The sequence below is a fragment of the Pinus tabuliformis genome, chromosome 5_2 (genome assembly GCF_031772625.1).
Source record: "Pinus tabuliformis cultivar Carrire ecotype Pingquan chromosome 5_2, CPIR1, whole genome shotgun sequence".
In the NCBI taxonomy this organism is placed as follows: Eukaryota; Viridiplantae; Streptophyta; class Pinopsida; order Pinales; family Pinaceae; genus Pinus; species Pinus tabuliformis.
In genome coordinates this window covers 47246762-47268920 of record NC_142306.1, presented here as the reverse complement: position 1 = coordinate 47268920, position 22159 = coordinate 47246762, and positions in this window count along the sequence as shown.

Sequence of the window (22159 nt, the reverse complement as noted above, 5' to 3'; positions counted from 1 at the left end):
AGCAATTTGGTTTTTTCCTCCTCTTCTGTTGTTCCAAGTGCAAATCCCATTAATGGTCTGGATATCAACAAGCCGTAGTTCCTCTATCATTTCATTGAATCTGTCCATGAAGTGGTCCATCTTCCTAACCCCTCCTTTTTTCTCTTCTAAGGATCTGATCAAATTGAAGTCGCCTCCAATGATCCAAGCAGCTTCAGAGTAAAGTCTACGGATCGTTTTAATACTGTTTATGAAATTCTCTTTTGCCCCAGGAGAAGGGGGGCCGTAAACCCCTGAAATGACCACCTGTTCCTTAGTTCCTACTATCCTACCCATACCAGTGAGGATTCCACTCATGCTGGTCCAACTATCTAAGGTGATTTCATTCGGATTCCACAGAACTGCAATACCTCCTGCAGAACCGATTGCATCTTGCCCTATCACTTGATATTGCAATCTGCTTTTTTCTATTATTTCTTCAAGTTGCTGAACCAAAATCTTTGTCTCCTGTAAAATCATGATGCTAGGCTTCTCTTTTTTCAGCTTATCCTTCATATACCTTTGTTTACCTTTACTATTCAAACCCCTAATATTCCAACTAATAACTATCATTTAAAACTTTCGGAAGGAGGGAAAGAATACCTCAGACAGAGGTATCACCTTACCTGAGTTTATCAACGTTTCTCCCACCGTCTGAATAGCTTCACTCATTGTTTTCCGGCCTCTTTTCCTGCTGTTTTTGCCAGAGCTGCCCATTCCCGTCGCTTCATTCCCCTGTTCACTATCGGTCATTACTGGTTTATCCGGGTGTTCCCCTTTTCTCTCCTTGTATTTCTGGAATGCCTCCTTGTACAACTGTTTTTGTTTTTCAGGTATGAACCTGTTGTCAAGATACTTCCATTCCTGGATTAATCTTCTCATGATTTTCTCCTCTTCCGCTTCGCTTTCAGGTTGGTTTTCCACTTCCATCTGAGATTCCACTTCTGTTTCTTCTATTTTCTCCTCCGGTCGTTCTCTGCTGGTTTTGTTCAGGTTCTTTTCCTTTTCTTTCTCCTCTCCGGTAATTTCCATAGGGGTATTCCCCGGGTCCTCATCGTCCTCCAAGTTTACTTCGTATTCCTCATTTTCGCTCTGCAGTACCTGAAATTTGTTTTGATTGTTTCTTTGGCTGGGTTTCTCCTGAGATTGAGTTTTTGGTCCCTCTTTATTCTGCCTCTTCTTCCTTGTAACCTGCTGAAAACCTCTCTCCGATTCCTCCATTCTCTCAGTATTTCTCTGATGATCCGCTTGGCTTTTCTTAGACTCTTCCTCTTTATTCAGTGGGCATTGCCTATATAAGTGGCCATATTCATGGCAGTTACGACATCTGAAGGGGATGTGTTCGTAATCGATTGGCTGCTTCCAAACCTCATCGTGATACTCCACTTCAACGTTTTCCGGGAGGGGTTCTGCCAGATTCATGTATACACAAATCCTCGCATAAGCATTATATTTACCTCGTTTCGTGGCCTCTGCAATTTTAACAAAGCTCCCAATCGTGTTCCCTATTCCTTCCAAAATATCAGGGTGCCAGAATTCATCAGGAAGCCCAAACAGGCGAACCCAGACTGGTGCATCAAGCAGTTTTTCCTTTTCTGGGCTGTATCTCTCCTCCCAATATTTCATAAACAGGCCTGCATTGTTCAAGAAATATGGCCCTTCCTCAAAGATCCTGTTCTTATCTTCCAGATTCGTAAAAACTGCTGTGAAAAAACCCTGGGCTCCCAATTTGAGATCCACATGTCCTTTAGGTCTCCATCTCTGATCAATCCATCTGTATAGCTCCTTCTCTGAAGGCCAGTACCCTATGAACTTACATATTAGGGCGTGGTCTTTCATGTAACAGTTATATTCTTCCAATTTGTTGCAGGGAATGACATACCTTGGCTGTTTTTGTGCCCTAGGTAGACATTTTCCTCTCATTCTTTTCTGCCACAGGTTGCCCATTACTGGGACATGACTTTCCCTCTCGTTATGCTGATCCCCACCTGTGCTTGTCTCGCCTATTACCACGTTTTTGAAGGAGGGGATCTCTCCCCCCCCCCTCGGCTCTCCCATTTTGCTCAGGGCGTAATTTTAGGGTTAAAACCCAGTTCTGCCGCTGAGGTCTTCGAAGACTGAAACGCGCTTACCACAAGGATTCACTGCCCAAGCGGATCAGAATCCGCCTTCCACAATCTGATCCCTGCTATTGCCTCTGTCAACTCTGTCTGGCTCTATTTAATAGTAATATTAATATTATGGTTAATAATGTTTGTTTGCATGGTATTAATAATAATTTGGTCCATGGTATTTTTCCCATAGGCGTATATAATTAGATGTTGATTTCTAATCCTATTCAATATATTTTGATTTAGTTACAATGCCTCTTTATACATCTTTTATATTTATTTATTTACCATACCTCTTTTATAAATATGGTATTTAGTCCATGGTATTAATAATAATTTGTCCCATGGTATTTGGCCAATATGATTCACCTAAATAAAACCTCTTTTTTGAGTTTTTGACCCTACCACTAGTTTATTTTTATTTTTAGTTATTTACCATACCTCTAGAGTAAGTATAAAAATCTTTTATATTTATTTATTTACCATACCTCTTTTATAAATATGGTATTTGGTCCATGGTATTAATAATAATTTGTCCTATGGTATTTGGCCAATAGGCTTCACCTAAATAAAACCTCTTTTTTGAGTTTTTGCAAATATATAGAGGTTTATGGAGTAAATATAAAAAGATGTTTTATTTATTTACCATACCTCTGTTGAAAATGGAAACAAGAAATGCTAAAAATAGAAATGCTATAAATAGTATTGCTATAAATAGCATCTCAGGTACCAATGTTGGACATAGAAACAAGGAATGAAAAATGGAAGCACTAAAAATAGCTTTTTTATAAATTGCATTTCGGGATAGATTCCAATTTTAGTTAGTCCCTGAACTAAAATTGAGAAGTAAAATTTGAATTTGATCTTAGCAATTGTTTGTAAAATAATTAATTAATTCATCTTGAGTTAATTAGTTGGAGAAAATCAAACATGAAGTCTATGTGAAGACATGCAATAGTTTCTCCTTTGATTGAGGAAGTTATCCCTTGATTAAGGAGATCAGGATGAGCTGTAATTATTTAGCTTAGTTAACTGAGTTAAGTCCAGTTAGATTAATTCTAATAGTTTGTAGAATTAATTGTGAGTTCAATTAGTTAATGCTTGCATGCATGTAACTACTGCTCTCCAAATAACTAAATATTCTCTCATAAATAACTCATGCATGTCAGTTCAGTCACAGTGTACTATCAGTTGGAGGATTTTTCCTATAAAGGAAACTCATCCATGTAGAAGGAATTATCTCCTTCAAGTTTGTGTAGTTATTTTTGAGCCAAGTGAGTAGTGTGAGGTGGGAATTCACACATGTGGAAGCACTGGACCCCAAGAAAAAACTGCGCAAGGAAATAGGAGGCTTGGAGGGCAAAGGAGAAGGTTTGTGAGAGCTTTTGACTATCTATGAGAAGTATTGTTTGATTGCAGAGAGAGCAGGGTTTTTGAGAGAGAAGGATAGCTTGTGAGCTAATTCTTTTTGTAACTCGAACATATTTCCACTTGCATGATAATACAGAGATTGGGGTTTTAAGCTGAGGCTTTCCTCGGGTTATTTCTTCTGTGCTATGTGTGATTCGTTTCTCATTCTCAGTTATATGTGTTCTCGTTGATCTTGCTCAATTCGATTAAGCTTCCGCAAAGTTTGATTGTAGAAGTAGATCTAGTATTTTGCTTTAGTATATTGCATAATCAGGTGATCTACAGTGGGAATTTCGACAACTTCTAGTTTATTTTTATTTTTATTTATTACCATACCTCTGGAGTAAGTATAATAAGAGGTTTTATTTATTTACCATGCCTCTAGTTTATTTATATTTATATTTTTTTACCATACCTTTTTTTTAATGTCCCTAAACCTCTTCATATTTTAAATTTATATTGTGTTTATACATAATAATAATTAGATTTATTTTTATATAGTACCGACATTAGATTAAAAATGTTAAATGTTAAATGTTAAACATTACATGTTAAATATTTACGCTTACATTTTTAATGTGAGATCTACCCCAACATTGGGTTGTAGTTTACTTTTTTAGGTGAGATCTACCCCATATTGAGTTGGTGCAATAACTTGTAAACTTTCCCAACAATACAAAGTCCCTTCCTTCCATTTAAATTTGATGATTACAAAAATCCTACCATAATAAAGGATAAAAAATAATTCTAAATTCAAAACTTGTAAACTTTCGTAAAAATACAAAGTCTCTTGCCTCCATTTAAATTTGGTGCTTACAAAAATCATACCATAATAAAAGATAAAGTATGAATAACCTCATTCACATCCACTTTTGATACAAAATAAATGTCTTACTCTATGCACCATCAGAACAAATGTTAATAAAAGATAAAGTATGAATAACCTCATTCACATCCACTTTTGATACAAAATAAATGTCTTACTCTATGCACCATCAGAACAAATGTTAGACGATTGAAAATTTGTACACCATTGGATTAATAATTAGTAATTAAGACAAAAACTAATAGTTAAAAAACTTAAAAATAATAATAGTTAAAACTGAAAATTGTATACAACTAGTTATGGAAAAAATTGTATACAATCAGTTATATAAAAAATTATATACAAACCTTCCTTCTTCGCTTTCATTGTTTTTTGTGTGATCGGCAGAATAATGTTGCCTTTCATTTGTAATTGCAAATTATGGAGTCCTCGGGGAATTGAGTAGTTTTTTCTCTATCTCACACTCATCCTCCTCATTAAATAGTAGGGAAGTTGTTTAACACTCGACAACATCTCATGAAATAGCAAGGAACTCGTTTAACACTCGATAATATTAATCGTGTTCTGTGTTTTATAATCTAGGTATAGAATTTTGAGATTTTTTTGCTTGTGGAATCCATTCTATAACTGTATAGACAAGATGTTCCCTTTGTTGCGATCGAATCCCATGAATTTTGTGGGATTTTTTTGTTTGTGGAATCTATTCTATAATTGTATAGACCAATCGAATCCCATGGATTTTGTGGGATTTTTTTTCTTGTGAAATCTATTCTATAATTGTAGAGACCAATGTTTCCTTTGTTGCGATTGAATCCCATGGCTTTTGTGAAATGCATGAATGTTATACATCCCATAGACGAGACCACATACACATAGCCTACCTAAAGAATATGAATATACAAGTTATGCACTCTTTGGCGCTGAATTAGGCAGACGTTGTCAATGAAAAGCTTCTAGAAATCATGCCTTTTCTCACTCTCATGGTTCTTCACCGAACTTTATGATGGTTTTCGTTTTTTTTTTAGTATGAAAAAAACATAATTTTATATTGATATCATAATAATAAGATATACATATGCCATTCAATGTTCATAACATGAGCCTAACTAGCACTGTCAGAATATACAAATCACCCTTGTGATGATAACAGTACAAGGGGAGAGGTCCATATACAACAAGATTGACCTGATAGAAAAGACAAAATATTCATGAAAACATATCTGAATTGGCAGAGATAAAAAGAAGTTGTAGTTTGCAAGCGCCCCATATCATCAAAAAATAACAAGATCGATCAGATATGCACTGATATGTTCTATGGATAAGAAACTGAAAGGAGAAACAGATAGAACCGATGTCACATCCGACAGTAAAGTATGCAATATAAGGATTCTATATGATCAAAATGATAACACCATCTACGAGGAGGGAGAGACAAAGTTTTGCATGGAATGGTCAAGTCTATCCTCGTAGAGGACACTATTTATGCCCAGTGGCTAGACATCCATGTACAAAATAAAACAACAGTCTTTCATTAATGCCGCAAAAAGATATATTTCACATTTAATAACTTGCAAAACATCAAGAAAAATAAGAATGTTAGCGGAGGAGAATGTATTTAATCGGGGAGGGTAAAATCTTCAATATTTATGTTTTTCTGGTCCATAGTAATAGTTAAGTGCATCTTGCCTAAAGAACCAATTAAACCCTTCTTCAATAGTTCATCCGTTGTCATGTTCTGATCCTTGTGGACATGGTTTATAGCGGAGTTGTTTAGTAAAGCCCATAACTGTTCAATTCTTGTCAACCATCCAAGCACTAAGGGATTGGAGATTTTAGCAAACCCCTTTAAATGTTGTATTATTATGTTAGAATTGCCATGGATGTGGATAAGGGGAATATCTAGAAAGTGTATGAACCATAGAAGGCCCCAAAGTGCCATAACCTCCGCTTTAGTGTTTGTGTCCCTACCGCCATGCCAGAAAACATTATATCTTTGTTCCTTTGAGGTGGCCAACTAGAAGCCACAACCACAAACACTCTGTTGAGTAGCACCATCAAAAAATGCCATCGGGAATATCTGTTGTACTTCCGTCTTGTTATGGAAAGAAACCATCTTACTTGTTTTTTTAGAAGTGTATAGAGTTAGAGAGGTGAGAATGTTATCCATGACCCTATGAAAATTCTCAGAATAGTTTTGAAAAATGTAGTTATTTCTCCACTTCCATATTTCCCAGAAAAGGATAGGCGGAAGGATTCTCTAGTCAGCCTTTTGGCTTCTCCACCATAGTAGACAGTCTTTAATGCAATCGCATTGATGAAAAGGAAAACCAAGTAGAGAAGAGAGACGTTTCTAGATATAAGTAGTGAGCAGACAAGTAAGGAAAATGTGGTTATTATTTTCAGAATCCCTCTTACAAATAGGACAGATACTAGGCCCATGCCATAACTGCTTTTGCAAGTTTTCCCATGTTATATTTTTGTTGTGAAAGACTAGCCAAGTGAAAAGTAAAATTTTGCTGGGAATGTTGGTTTTCCAGAATGCATAAAGAGTATGTTCCTCAGTCAGGTTAGAGGCCCTAGAGCAGAGAGAAAAATATGCATCTGCCACATTGATATAGCCATTCTGCATCTTCCTTGTCCAGATTAACTTGTCCTGGTTTCCCTCATGGCATATCCCCAGCTGATTCATCCCCGCCACGATGTGTAACCATTCCTGATCCCACAGATGAGGCAGACCGAGATCCAAAGCAGACCTCCATATAAGATGTGGACCCCTCCATGAAGCAATGGCTTGACCCTAGAAAAAAATGCCTCTGCTATTAATGGAAGCAATAAGTTGTTCTGAGATATTGTCCACATCACCATAACCCAAGATACGGTCAGTTCCAATGAGAATTTTGTGTCTCGAGCCAAATTTCCAAGTTGCAAAAGGATCTTGGGAACTTTTTGGAAGTTGAGCCAAATGGTAGATCCATTTTTGGCACCAATGGAACATTTACGGAGCCAGTAAGTGAAGTCATGGTTCTTGAGATATTTTTGTCTAATGACCATGCTCCAGGTACTAGTACCAAATATTCCTCTCTAAAGGGATTTAATTATTTTATCCTGCCCAAAATGGTGGAGGTCTAAAATTCCCCATCCCCCCAAGACATTTGGCGAGGTAATCAAATGAATTTTGGCAAGGTGATTTTCTTTTAATATGACTACCTCCACAGATGAAATTAGCCATGACTCGATTTAGGGAGAGGATGGTAGCAGCAGGAATATGAAATAGGTGGGCCCAGTATACTGATAATTGGTTTGGGATAGCTTGTGAGAGCATAACGCGCCCACCCGGGGAAAGGTTTCTGAATTCCCACCCAGATCCAATCAACATTTTGGTAATTGCATGCTTTAATTTGGAAACCTAAATATTTTATGCCTTGAGCCATCAATTTGGCTTCTATACCAAATAAATTCTTGATATAGACAATATTTTCCAAGTCACAATTATCATGATACAAGATAGATTTATGTGCATTCATACAAAGACCAGTTGCATTGGCGAAATTTCTGAAAATATGAAAAAGACATAACCAGGAAAAGCGAAGCAACATACCCATAATCAAAACATCATCGACAAAAAACCCATGTGAGATGTTGATATTATTGTCGATCTTGAGGGCTTGAAAATGATCTCGTTCCACAACCTTTGAAATGTGCAAGCTGAGACAGTCCATAGCAAGAATGAATAATAAAGGCGAAAGCGAGCATCCATGTCTGAGGCCCTCCCAGCCCGGAAGAATTCTAAAGGATACCTATTTATGATCACCGAATAATCAACATTGACAACACACGCCATAATCCAGTCCACACACTTAGATTGCAAGCCTATTTTAAAAAGTACAAGCTTGAGGTATCCCAATCGAGGTTGTCAAAAGCTTTTTTCAAATCAACTTGTAGAATAGCAGCATTAGAGTTTCCTGTATGGATAGAGTGCTTACACTCTTGTGCATTTGCAACTACATCATGTATTTGACAACCTTTCAAAAAACCATGTTGTTGTGGGGATATATGATGAGAGAGAGTGTCCCTCAGATGACCTGCTATTTTTTTGGAGATAATCTTATAGATAAGATTTCATAGCGAGATAGGCTTGTATTCATCAAAACAGTTTGGGAGATTGCGCTTCGGTATGAGAGCAATGTAGGTCAACTTGATGCGATGGTGTACATACCCAGTTATTCTAGATTCCTCGACCATCTGAATGAGATCATGTTTGAAAATATCAAAAAATACGTGAACAGTTTCATAGTCCACCCATCCGGCCCTGGACTTTTGTCCCGTTTAAAAGATTTGAGGACACATAGAAGTTCATCTTCTAAGATGAATTTGTAAAGATCCCCATTCGAGTCTTGGTCAAACATAATAGGATAATGTTCAATCCCCCAGATGAGGTCTTCCTTCATAATTTTTTTGTTCCTTTCATAAGTTGTTTTGAAATGTAAGGCGACAGCTTTTGAGATATCATCCTGTGAATGGATATATTCTCCTGCTTCATTTGAAATTCCCCAAATAGAGTTTATATTGCGCCTATGGTTTGTGAATCGATGGAAAAATTTGTGTTTCTGTCTCCCTCCTTAATCCAGATAGCCCATCTATTTAGGCACTAGGAGGCTTCTTCAATATCTAAGATGCGATCTCTTTTGACTTCTAGTTCCCGAATATGAGTTCGGATGGAAACAAGAGTGTTGTTAGTGGCCATAAGCGGGAGAAGATTATCTAGTTCACTTTGAATGTCTCTGATTTCTTTTTTCATAGATAGCTTTTTTTTTTCTGCCAAGATTTCACCACCCCACGGAGAGATTGCAGTTTGTCAAGAATATGATCCATGGGAGAGGAACCAGTAACGCTCCCATGGTTCTAGGATTCCCAGACCAGAGTGTTGAAATCTAGATCTTCTAGCCAAATTCTATTAAATTTGAAAGGCATTCTAGGACACACTAGCAGCTTCTTCCAGGCAAGAGTAATAGGCTTGTGATTAGATAAGAAATTACTGATGATGTTTGTTTATACCTCCCCTAGACAGTCAATCAAATGTTCATGGATTAAAAAATGGTCCAGTCTCTTGGCGACATACACCGCACCTTCCCGCCCATTGTCCCAAGTAGGAGCCATGACCTCCGGGCATATGTCTACAAAATTGTGTGTTAGGAGGGTGTCCCTAAACATTCCCTCTAGTGGATCAAGTCTTTTGGTTCAGCCCCAAGTTTCCTCCAGGGCGATAGTATAGTTTAGATCTCCCTTGATGATGAGGGAGGTAAGTTCCATAATCCCGGAGGAGAAAAGATGATCCCAGAAAGTTGCCCAATCCTTGTAAGGAGCATATGTATTTAGAATATGTATGCGTCCTTCCAGGCCCCGAATGTGGCCCTCAAGTAGAAAACCCGTGAAATAACTGTAAGCTTTGAGACAAACCCATATAGGGTCCCACATTACCACTAAACCGCCAGAGAGTCCAACAGCCGCAGTGGCGGATATGTGCCAATATGGAAACATTCTTCTGAAATATAATATTACCTGAGGGACAGAGTGCATAGATTCTTGTAGAAAAATGATAGAAGGGCGAAGAGAGACAAAAATACTCTTGAGGGCTCAAAAATTCGAGGCAGCCCCCAATCCCCGTATATTCAGGGAAAGAATAAATGTCATGGGGATGCCATCTCGGGTTGTCGTGCTCTAAGGCCCCATGAAGGAGTGATGTCAGCAATAGGAACATCAACCAAAAAACTGTCTATAGGGGAGGCGAAAGGGTTAGGTCTAGGTCTAGGTCATCCCCTAAAATGTTTGCTCCCGCAGTTTTGAGTGCGTCTGACAGTGATGTTGGAGGTTGATGTAGGACTGATGTGGGGAGTGGGTGATCCAGCAGGTTTGTGGATGGTGAGTGTACGCAAGTCCAGGGATTTTCTATTGAGTAGAAAATCCAGGTCACTACCGATAGAGTTGGTAGGATAGTTTAGTGGTGAGTTAGCTGGGGTGGTGCTCATCCTTGGCCCTTTACCCCAATTTGCGTGTAATGAAGGTGGCGAGGATGGAACGTACAGGATATGTGATGTGGAAGGAAGGCCAAGCATCGGGTGGCATGTCAGAATGTTCATATGGGGAGGAGTGGCAACCGGGGTGGACTTTCGGGGCTGAATAGCAGGGCTCGATTGATCTTGAAAGTCCATCTTCAGTGAGGATAATGGGGACGATGAAACCATAATAGGCGAAGATCCATTTAAGGAATAGTTCAGAGTATAAGAATGATGTGGAAAAGAATTACGTGGAATACTTGCATGTCACCTCCGGGGTGAGATAGCCTTCCGAAAGTTTGGTGAAGGACCGCTTCCACCATCACGACCCCTTGGATGATCGATGATGGGCTTGCCATGTAGTAGACCACCCGGCCTGAGGGCATTGTGCCAACAAATGCCCAGTATGGTGGTAATGTGAGCATCGAAAGGGGACTGCCCAAAAATATAATCCCTGAGACAAATGTGTTTCTCCCCAGAATAAATTGATGTGATCCGGAAAACCGCCATGGTATTCTTTCTCAATTAAGATCTAGGCCACCCTTTTATCCTGTGCACCTAAACAACGATGGTCAACGTACACAAATTTTCCTATAGCATTTCCAATGCCCATCATAATTGGTTTCATCTAGAGTTCAATGGGGAGACTGGGAATTTTCACCCAGATGAGCTTATTCTGGGGTGTATTGTGGAACGAATCATATCCAATGTACCAGTGATGCAATGCAAGGAAGTTTTTTCCATTAATCCATGGCATCATTTTTATTTTTTCTAAGTCTTCCTGACTTAGAAAATGGAAACTGTACCATCCCTTCAAGAGCCGAACGACAGACATCATGTAACCCAACATGGTTTTCCATTTTTCCCCCACCCATTCTCTCATATTTGAATCGCTAATATCAGCAAAATACCATCGGCCAACTAAAGCTCTCTTCTGTAAACTTGTAATTCTGTCAACGAGCACAGCATTATCCAAAGAAATAGTGGGTGGCGGGGAGGTCATTTTAATAGAACGTTGTTTGTTTTTAGAACAATGTCCCCATGCAACATGTTTGCCACCCTGCGAAGCATGCGATGCATGGAATCCATGTGGTGGGCTAGCCTCACCCAAGATATTATGCCACGTATCCAGTGACCATGGGCCACACCGAATACCCGAATTGACATTATGCTGAAGTAGCGACTCAACGTCCATCGTGGTCTGGATAAGGGCCTCATTGGCAGATGAGTCAAAGAGGTGGCCAACCATTTGGCAGAGGGTTGAAAGGACTCAATAGAAAATTGTAAAAGGACGTCTGACAGCAATTAATGTAAGGAAATCCAACATATGGATAGCAGTGATGTAAGATGTGAAAAGAAATAAATGAGGAAGGCCTCGGGAAATGGAAGGAATGTCAACCAAGGGAGAACACTTGTGTGCAGAATAAACCATAAACAATCGGGATAGCAAAGTGTCGTTAGTACAACGTCTAGAAATGGCTAAAAGTATGAGGCCAACATGGGGGAATTAACATGTTGTAAGAGACCAGTAATAAATGCAACAGGAGCGTATGGGAGTCTATTTGACCAACATGTGTGGAGATTTGGAGGTGATCTCAACGGAGATGGAGCCACCTATTGCCCACGGATTAGAGAAGATTGTTAGAGAAAGGTACACCAGAAAATTTTTGAAAGAATCTGGTACCAGAAAGAGAAGAAACCAGCCGAGAAACCAAAGTTGAAGGCGAATGTGAGGTTAACAAAGATATAGCTATAGCAGTAGCAATAGCAACCCGAGCAAGAAAACCATATATTACAAATTCTAAAACTAAAATTCTTGCAAGGTCTGGAGATGAAACATAAACATGGCCAACGAGCTCTGATAAGAGTAAAGAAGTTAAGTAGCAATCTCGATCTATCTATAGCGAGGGTCCTAAACCAAAAATTGGAAGAGGATTCAGAGACAGAAGCCATATGGTATTTTCAAGATGCATATGTAAGGAGCGTGACAATGTGTAGAGTAGAATTTAGAGTGTAAAACCATAAATTAAAATCAAATATTCAGAAAAAGATATATAACAGAGGCAGAGAAAGGTAGAAAAATATTTAATGTCGTCAATTTGCAACCATCCTAGAAAAAAGGTAATATCTTGGGGAAAATGACATACTTGTTGTAGCATCCGAAACCAGATTGTGTCTGTTATCCCATTTCAACAATTCCATAGGAGCCCACATGCAGGAAAAGCATTGTTCTGTTAGAATAAATTGAATTGGCACCTTGTAAAGATGAACCATGTAATACTATAGACACCATCTAATGAGGTGACAAAAAATGGGAGTTAGTCCTCGCAGAGGACACTAATGAGCCCAGTGGCCAAGCCTCTCAAGAACCAAATACCCATGCAGAGGTACCCATCCCTTCCTCCATCACATGCCTTGCAGACAACCCACCGATCTCTTTGCTTCCTCGTTGCATCCCAACCTAGTAGTGCTTCCCTCACTAATTGGTGGGTAGCGAAGGTCCCACGTAATAATTTTGGGGCTTAAAGCCTATAAGTTAGGATAAAAATATTGTAAAACTCCGAAATATGTGGAGCACGAAATGTAATAGGTTGAGTAAAAGGGTTGTCCGCCCAAGAAATAATATAGAATAATAGGAAGTAAGTCGGCCTACCCATGGTCCGCGGACCATGGGAATGTATAAATAGAGCGAGGCTCTAAGGGTAGAAGGTAGCTCTTGTGTTTTGGATGAATTTTAGTGCTATGGGTTTGTGAAGGAGATATTTTCTATGTCTGTAAGTCCGAGTCAAGGGTGTTGGTGGGTAGACAGAGTCTCTGCAGCTGTGTCCGCATAGGCCTGGTAGAGTCCGCAGTTGTGTGCGCAGACCCCTGCAGCTGAGTGCGCAGGGCAGATCTGGATGTATTGGCGAAAGGGTTGAATAAAGATAAGTTGGTTCTAAAATACTATGTTGAATCTGAAATATTGTGGATCTGGTTAATTTATGGTTGATCTATCTGTTTGATCTGTACGCTTATGCTTATATTATGAGTTTATGCAAATCTATAAATTTCCTAGGTGCATGCATTGGTTATCGCTATTAAATGTTTTCTTAAAGATCATAAAAGGTAGATCTGATCTCTAATAACTCATTAATAATAAGTATTAAGGAATTGCCTTGTTCTGGATCTACGCGAAAGCAGAGTGGTGCGAGGCCACAGAATGGCGCGCGAACCCTCTAGACCACATCAAGACATCCCAAGGGTGTGGAAACCTGGTTCCAGCACCCTCCCCTGCTACCTTGGGTGAGACCTCAGTCCACGCTCTACGGGCTATTGCCAAAAGGGCCAGTAGCTGCGGGATTTGTTTGGCTAAATAACTCTTCCGAACCTGGGTCAAGCCCCTATAAGCCAACAAATGGTTCCGTTGTTGGGACTAGGATCTACCTAAGGGATGTCTAATGTTAGAACGCTAGAACCCTATGGAGAAAGAGTTTGAGGATTGACTAGATCAGGAGCGGTACGAGTTCATAGTACATCGGCCAAAGGTTAAAAATGATGAGCGCGATACAGCTACCGATATTCAAAGGAGCAGGAAGCGAAGACCCAGAACAATTTTTGTTCATGGTAATGACAGTATGGGAAGCACACGGAGTTACGGATGATAACATCAAAAAGCTACTTTAGGTAGCACATTACAGGACCGAGCGCTGACATGGTATATAAAGTACTAAAGCGATCACCCAAATGCGGGAACAACGGAGATCTGGGCCGAATTGAAAAAAGAATTTTGCCGGCCGAAATCAAAAACGCAGTTGATCATAGGGTTCAAGGAGATCACGATGATGCTTGGTGAAACTCCGTGGCATTTAGATCAAAGATTGAAAAGTACAATCCGCGAGGTGAACATGACGTTGTCGGATGCGTAGCATTGCGTGTGGTTTGTGGCATCATTGACACCACATCTGAGGACAATGTTGTCACAGCAAAAGATCTCAACCCAAGCTAAAGCATTAGAGACAGCAATGAGATTGCATGAAACTCCGATACAGGATCCGGGGTTGGGAGTTCAGCAAATCCACGCGCAAATACAAAACCTGTGTTTAGAAATGCAGAAGGTAAAACAAGAACAAGCACCCCGCCCAAAATCCTGGGAGGAAGTGTGGTGTATAAAGTGTAGAAGCCAAGGTCATGATAAAGATCATTGTCCGATCTTTGTGAAAATATGTACAATGGGGGGACCAAAACCGTTGCGACTAGAGGCACAAGCAGGGCCAAGCGCGACACCCTCGCTCTGGTGTGCAATCTGTCAGGTGGGAGGAAAGCACAACATGGACAACTGTCATCTACTACCAAAATTTAACCAGACCCCCCAACAGCTATTTTGCAACTTTTGCAGATTGATGGGCCACGAGGAGCGAGACTGCCATAGTTATCAATTATTGATGGACCAGTCACCTGCCTACAGAATGCAGACTGAAGTGCGAGGTCAGGATCTAGCCGCAGTGATAGCGCGCAATGGGTTCCAGGGACGTGGATGAGGACGGGGAGGAATGGGGCTAGGAAGGGGTTGTGGGAAACTAATCTGTTACAACTGCAGAGGACCAGGACACTACACGCGGGACTGTACCAACCCAACCAGAATATCGTGCCCTTACTGCGAGTAGTTCGATCATGAAATAATAGACTGCCCCACATTGATAGCACAGATACGTGAGAAGAGGGCAGCACAACCTACGACAATGCAGAACGTCCAAATGATGAGGGCCAAATCACATGCGGAGGATCTCAACATAAACATGGTGCTTAGAAGTGGCACGGTCACAGGAGAGGATAAGGGGAAACTAACCAAGGAAGACACAGGGGTTCGCAAGGAGACATGTCTGGAAGCTAGGGAGAGCTTCGCGGAGGTCTCTACCCTAGGTAGTAGGGATCAACCCGAGCCGGAAAGGGATCCCTCGATGTTGACTACCTTTTTAGAGACATGCATGAAATTGCTTCACGACAATAGGGCAGTTAAGGGCTTGCAAGAATTGATAAATAGGTGTGCAGGGTCAAGTGAACCTCGCGTGGTCTGAAAATTGGGAAAACATGCGTCGCGGACTGGGCGGGAAATGCGATGGATCACATCATTCTGGATTTGGGCTCAGATGCAAATGTACTACCTAAACAGACTTGGGAGCACATGGGTAAGCCAACACTATAATGGTCTCCTATTCAATTACGGATGGCGAACCAACAGAAGATCCTTCCCATGGGAAGACTACAAGGAATTACGATAGATATAGAAGGCGCGAGCACCCGGACAGACTTTGAAGTAACAGAAATTGTGGATGAAAGCAGCCCTTACCTTGTGTTGTTAGGGATAGTCTGGGCCATCGATATGAATGGGGTTATTAATTTAAAGAAGTGGAAAATTATATTTGAGAAGAAGTTGCTCCGCATAATCATTCCACTAGATCCGACTGAAGGACCGCGTTACACTGAACCCGTGTGCAACGAAGGGAGTGACAATGAATTAGATTGTATCTACAAAATTTTTGCATGAAATCAAGAGTGGGTCAAGCCAACGGAGGAAGGAAGAATATCGTGGGGGCATGCAGAGTCTTCCATCGAAGATTCAGATGAAGAAGACGAGTGATGGCATAACCGGTTGAACAGAGTAACCACGTTACACTACAATATGATGAGTAAATCGTTGTATTGCGTTAGAGCTTAGGATCGCAAACTGCTGCTGTATGATGGGCTGACAGAAGTAGATGAATTCCTGACCAAGTTTGAAAGTGTGGTACCAGAGCACTAACAGTTTGATGCATTGAGATGGGCATTGTGCGCAACACCTGCGCGATTGTGGGGCACACATGAAGGAACCTTCGAAAATTGGTGCGACTACAGGCGCATGATGCAGATAAGATTTGAGAGGTCAGAACTACGAATAACTAAGAAATACGATGGATGTGATGATCTGTGCATGCACCTTACCAGATGGGTCCAAGTCTATGGAAAAGAGCCTCAACCAGAGTGGGTACACTTATTCTATCATACCCTAGATGTCATTCCAAGGAATTGGTATACTGAAATAGAGCTATGACATGGCATAGGTGAGTGGGATATCTTGCACGAAGGGTTTCTATCAACATTCCTCTTTGAAGATCAATGGATGGATACTATGGACGATGCATTGCAGGTTGTGAAGGCCACTATTTTCAAAATACCACTAAAACCAGGAGAAATCGTGCAGCTAGACTGGTCGCGACAGCTGAGCCAGGCCCTATAATGTTACAAGGTGCACGTAGAAGATGATGAGGATGACCCTAGAAACATCAATATTCTGGAAATAGAGGGGAGTCGCGAGGTGCATGGACCAGCAATCGAGAATCCAAACATCACTGCACCGCTGAAAACGAAAGAAGTAAACATTGGAACAACCTAAGCATGCAATGCTTGGGGACTATTGGGACGATGCCACAGTGGAAAAGATTGTCGAGTTGCTTCGAGAATATCAAGATTTATTCCCAACAAAAGTCACAAAGCTAAAAGGTATCCTAGGTGACCTAGGAATGATGAATATAAACCTAAAGCCGGATGCAAATCCAATTAAGCAGCAACCTTACCGGTTGAATCCAAAATACAAAGCGAAGGTCTGCGAAGAGTTGGACAAGATGCTAGCAACAGGAATAATTGAACCAGTAGAGGAGTCTGACTAGGTAAGTCCTATGGTTGTGCAGGAGAAGAAATAGAAGGGTGAAATTCACATCTACGTGGATCTCAAGAAGCTCAATGATGCATGTGTTAACGACCCATTTCCGATGCCATTTACATACGAGGTCCTAGAAAATGTGGGTGGATAGGAAGCCTACTCCTTCATGGATGGTTTCTTGGGGCACCACCAGATTAAGATTGCACCAGAGGACAGGAGTAAAACAACATTCGCCACCAAATGGGACTGTTTTCAGTATATGGTGATGCCCTTTGGACTAAAGAACATGCCGACGATATTCTCGCACATTGTGGTAGTTGTATTCATGGAATTTATACACAAGTTCTTAGAGGTATATCTTGATGATTGGATCGTATTCGAGCTAGTTAAGAAACATACCGCGAGCTTACGGTTAATGCTGGATACTTTCCGACGGCACCAGATTGCGCTAAACCTAAAGAAGTGTACTTTCCTCATCCCCTTTGGGAACCTACTCGGCCATGTGGTTTGTAAGCAAGGTCTAATGGTGGATCCAGTGAAGATCATTGTCATACTCAATCTACAAGCACCGCAAAGTGTCAAACAACTGTGCACCACACTGGGACACACTGGTTACTATCGGAAGTTCATAAAAAGTTACACACAGATCACGAAACCAATGGAACAGTTGTTGAAGAAGGATGCTACTTATTGCTGGAATGAGGAATGCAACAAAAGTCTGGAAAATCTTAAGGAAAAGATGGCATCAGCCCCTATATTGGTCTTTCCGAAATGGGACATCGAATTTCATGTGCATGTCGAAATGTTGTGTATCGCGTTAGGTGCGGTACTCACTCAAGAAGGAGCGGATGGAATTGATCACCCGATTGTGTTCGCAAGTTGACAATTATCAAAAGCTGAGAAGAATCACTCCACTACTAAGCGAGAGGGATTGGTGATGGTATACACGCTCCAGAAATACCGCCACTATCTGCTCGGAGGACACTTTAAGATGTATACTGACCATTCTATGGTAAAATACCTAGTGAATAAGCCCGTGTTGGGGGGTGGAATTTGTAGGTGGTTGCTATTATTTCAAGAATATGACTTCAAAGTTGTCGTAAAGCCAAGACATCTAAATGTAGGCCCAGATCACCTGTCCTGAATTTAGAACGATGAAGAGCCCACAAACTTAGAGAAAGGACTACTGGATGCATAGCTGTATGCAGTGCACATTGCAGATGGCCATTTTGAGGATATAATCCACTTCTTAACCATAAGAACCACGCTGCAGGGATATTCCATTCAACAAAAGAAGGAATTGGTGATACATGCAGCAGATTTTACTATTATTGCAGGGCACCTCTACAAAATGGGCAACGACGAAATATTCCGCAGATATGTACCTGAATTTGAGCGAGGACAGATCCTGGCCAAAGCACATGGGGGGGTTTTTGGAGGACATTATGTGGGTTGCGCCACAGCACAGAAGATTCTTCGCACAGTATTATGGTGGCCACAACTCTACATCAAGACTCGAAAGTGTACTGTCAAGCCTGCAACGTATGTCAACGGACTAGGAAACCATCGCAGAGGGATGAGATGCCGCTCAAACCACAGATGACGCTGCAACCATTCGAGAAGTGGGAAATCGACTTCGTGGTACCTATCGCACCTCAAGGGAAGATGGGCGCGTGGTATATCATCACCGCGAAAAAATATTTGACTCGGTGGGCAAAAGCACAGCCGATTAAGGATTGCATGGTTGCTACAGCTGCGAACTTTTTGTACGAGAACGTGTTGACACGGTTTGGATGTCCCAAAATTCTAATGAGAAACTGGGGAACACACTTTTTGAATGAAATGATCAGCGCGCTCACTGAGGAGTTCCAGATATATCATCAACATAGTACGCCATACCATCTGCAAGCGAATGGGACCATCGAAGCGTTCAACAAAATTTTGGAGACTGCGTTGACCAAGGTCTGCAATGCGCAGCGAAACGATTAGGACTTGCGCATTCCTGTTGTGCTATGGGCATACCAAACCATGTGCAAGAAGTTGACGAGCCAGACACCTTTCTGGTTAGTCTATGGAAAGGAAGTTGTCAAGCCCATGGAATACATTGTACCTAGTTTGCAAATCGTGATAATAATAGGCATGGAAGACCGCGCAGCTTTTGAGGAATGTCTCGTGCAACTGGAGGAACTTGAGGAGGAACAGTTTTCGGCCGAATTCCATCACCAAGTACAGAAACAGCGAGAGAAATCATGGCATGATCGCCATATCAAAGTGCGCACTTTCAAGGAGAATGATCTAGTATTACTATATGACAGCAAGTTCGAGAAATTCCCTAACAAGCTCCGAATGCATTGGTTGGGACCCTATGTAGTCAAAGAAGTTATAGATGGAGGCGCAGTCCAGCTTGCCAAGCTCAATGGAGAACCCTTCCTGGGAAGAGTAAATGGCAGTCGCCTGAAGCTCTACATGGGTGGGCCGACCACCTGACTAACCGCCCGAAGGACAGTCTCATCGCTCCAGCCAGTTGGAAGAGAGCGCAGGACGATAAAGAAGTATGGGGGAAAGCTGCACTACTACCGAGGTGCGCGTAGATTTGGTATGTCACAAGGGTCGCGGTTGCGTGGAAAGGGCTACACTGCCGCGTTGACAAGCAGAGAGGTGACCGTTGCTGTCACTATTCATGACAAGATGTCTGAGTTATGGCAAAAGGGAGCGGGCAACGTGTAATTAAGAGACAGGGTATGAGCCAGATTTAGAACGATCTATCGCAGGTTTAACATGAGGGCACCAGAAAAGCTGGGAGCCAATGAATTTGAATTTCTAAACACTTATAAATCACAGGGGGGCATCCACCGAATGAGTTGTGCTTCTGAATCGTAATTTGTTGTGCCTTCCCACCGCTATGGAACTCTTCATTATGTACGCTCAAGGAGTAAGCCCGAGGGTTGTGATATGGCCAATGGAGATGCAGGGCTTTCTGAAGAATACGGTGTTGACAGCTGCGGGCACCACACAGAGTTCAGCATCGACGGTAGGGGATGTGCCGGAAATTTGTAGACACGAAGCAGAATTGGTTCGGATGCCGCAGCCTCACCCATGGGTTGGTCGGCGAACCATAAAAGATAAGGGAAAGGCTGTAAATATGAAGAAAAATGGTGGAATTGCAATTAAAAAGTCATCTCTGATGTACCTTGAAGATTGGGATCTCGCGGACAGTAGCAATGGTCTTGCAAAATTGCAACACAAGCTGTCGCAGACAGTGTGAAGAGAAGATATGAGAATGGAAGTTGGCTACGTTGGTACGAGGAGGTCCTGTATGCGGCACCCTAGCTAGAGCTAAAATCCTATGAGGGAGTGTTATGTGTTAACCAAGCAGAGCAGAATGAGCATTATCGGTTGTGAGAATTGGTAGAAACAACAAAGCAGGAGCTAGAAGAAGCATTGCAGGAGACAAAGAAGGAGCAGTAGAACGAAGGGCGTCACATGAAGGGAGGTGAACCGCAGAGCCTAGGTAGTGCATCTCGCCGCACCGACGAGTGACTCAGGAGAAGTCACGATGATTGTGTTGGGGAACTGTTGGGTAGCGGAGGTCCCGCGTAACAGTTTTGGGGCTTAAAGCCTATAAGTTAGGATAAAAATATTGTAAAACTCCGAAATATGCAGAGCATGAAATGTAATAGGTCGAGTCAAAGGGTTGTCCGCCCAAGAAATAATATAGAATAATAGGAAGTAAGTTGGCCTTCCATGGTCTGCGGAGCATGGGAATGTATAAATAAAGCGAGGCTTTAAGGTAGAAGGTAGTTCTTGTGTTTTGGATGAATCTTAGTGCTGTGGGTTTGTGAAGGAGATATTTTTTGCGTCTGTAAGTTCGAGTCAAGGGTGTTGGTGGGTAGATAGAGGCTCTGCAGCTGTGTGCATAGAGGCTTGGTAGAGTCCGTAGATGTGTGCGCAGACCCCTGCAGTTGAGTGTGCAGGGCAGATCTGGATGTATTGGTGAAAGGGTTGAATAAAGATAAGTTGGTTCTGAAATATTATGTTGAATCTGAAATATTGTGGATCTGGTTAATTAATGGTTGATCTATATGTTTGATCTATACGCTTATGCTTATATTATGAGTTTATGCAAATCTATAACTTTCCTAGGTGCATGCACTGGTTATCTCTATTAAATGTTTGCTTAAAGACCGTAAAAAGTAGATCTGATCTCTAACAACTCATTTATAATAAGTATTAAGGAATTTCCTCGTTCTGGATCTACGCGAAAGCAGAGTGGTGCGAGGCCACAAAACGGCGTGCGAACCCTCCAGATCATATCAATACTTCCCAAGGGTGTGGAAACCTGGTTCCAGCACCCTCCCCTGCTACCTTGGGTGAGACCTCAGTCCGCGCTCCGCGGGCTGTTGCGAAAGGGTTGGTAGCTGCGGGATTTGTTTGGCTAAATAACTCTTCCGAACTTGGGTCAGGCCCCTATAAGCCAACACCAATGCTCAGTGAAGTTGTGGAGTTTGACGAAGAAGATCCACTACCTATATGCTCTGATTTAACAAAGCCTCGATTCCAATGCAAAGAAAACACTTGACCCGCCACCCTCCATTACTCTCACCACGATGGTTATTTGTTATTTTTCTTTGACCTCCACTTCAAGGTAGATTTTCAATCTAAGGTGTATTGAAAAGAGATGGCATTATATTGTTTACAACATGAAAAAACGCATCATTCCAATCAATCATTTCGCAAGACCCAACACATTTTGAATAAAAAGTATGAGCTATCAGCCACCATCCCACGATTCAATGCATTATTTTCCGTTGTGATATGGCAATTGAAATTACAGAGCAGCCCTCAAAGGTTCAAAGAATTCCGTAATCAATTATAATTTGTTTTTCCTCATTTTGAAATTGGGAGACTTGTAATGTAATTTCAACCATCTAATTTAGTAATCAATTAATTGGTTTTTCATGGTTTCAAAGTTGGGAAACATGTAATATAATTTAAGGCATATTATGAAATAACATTCATCAACCAAAAACTAACTTATGTGAAATAACTCTTGGTGTTTATTTTT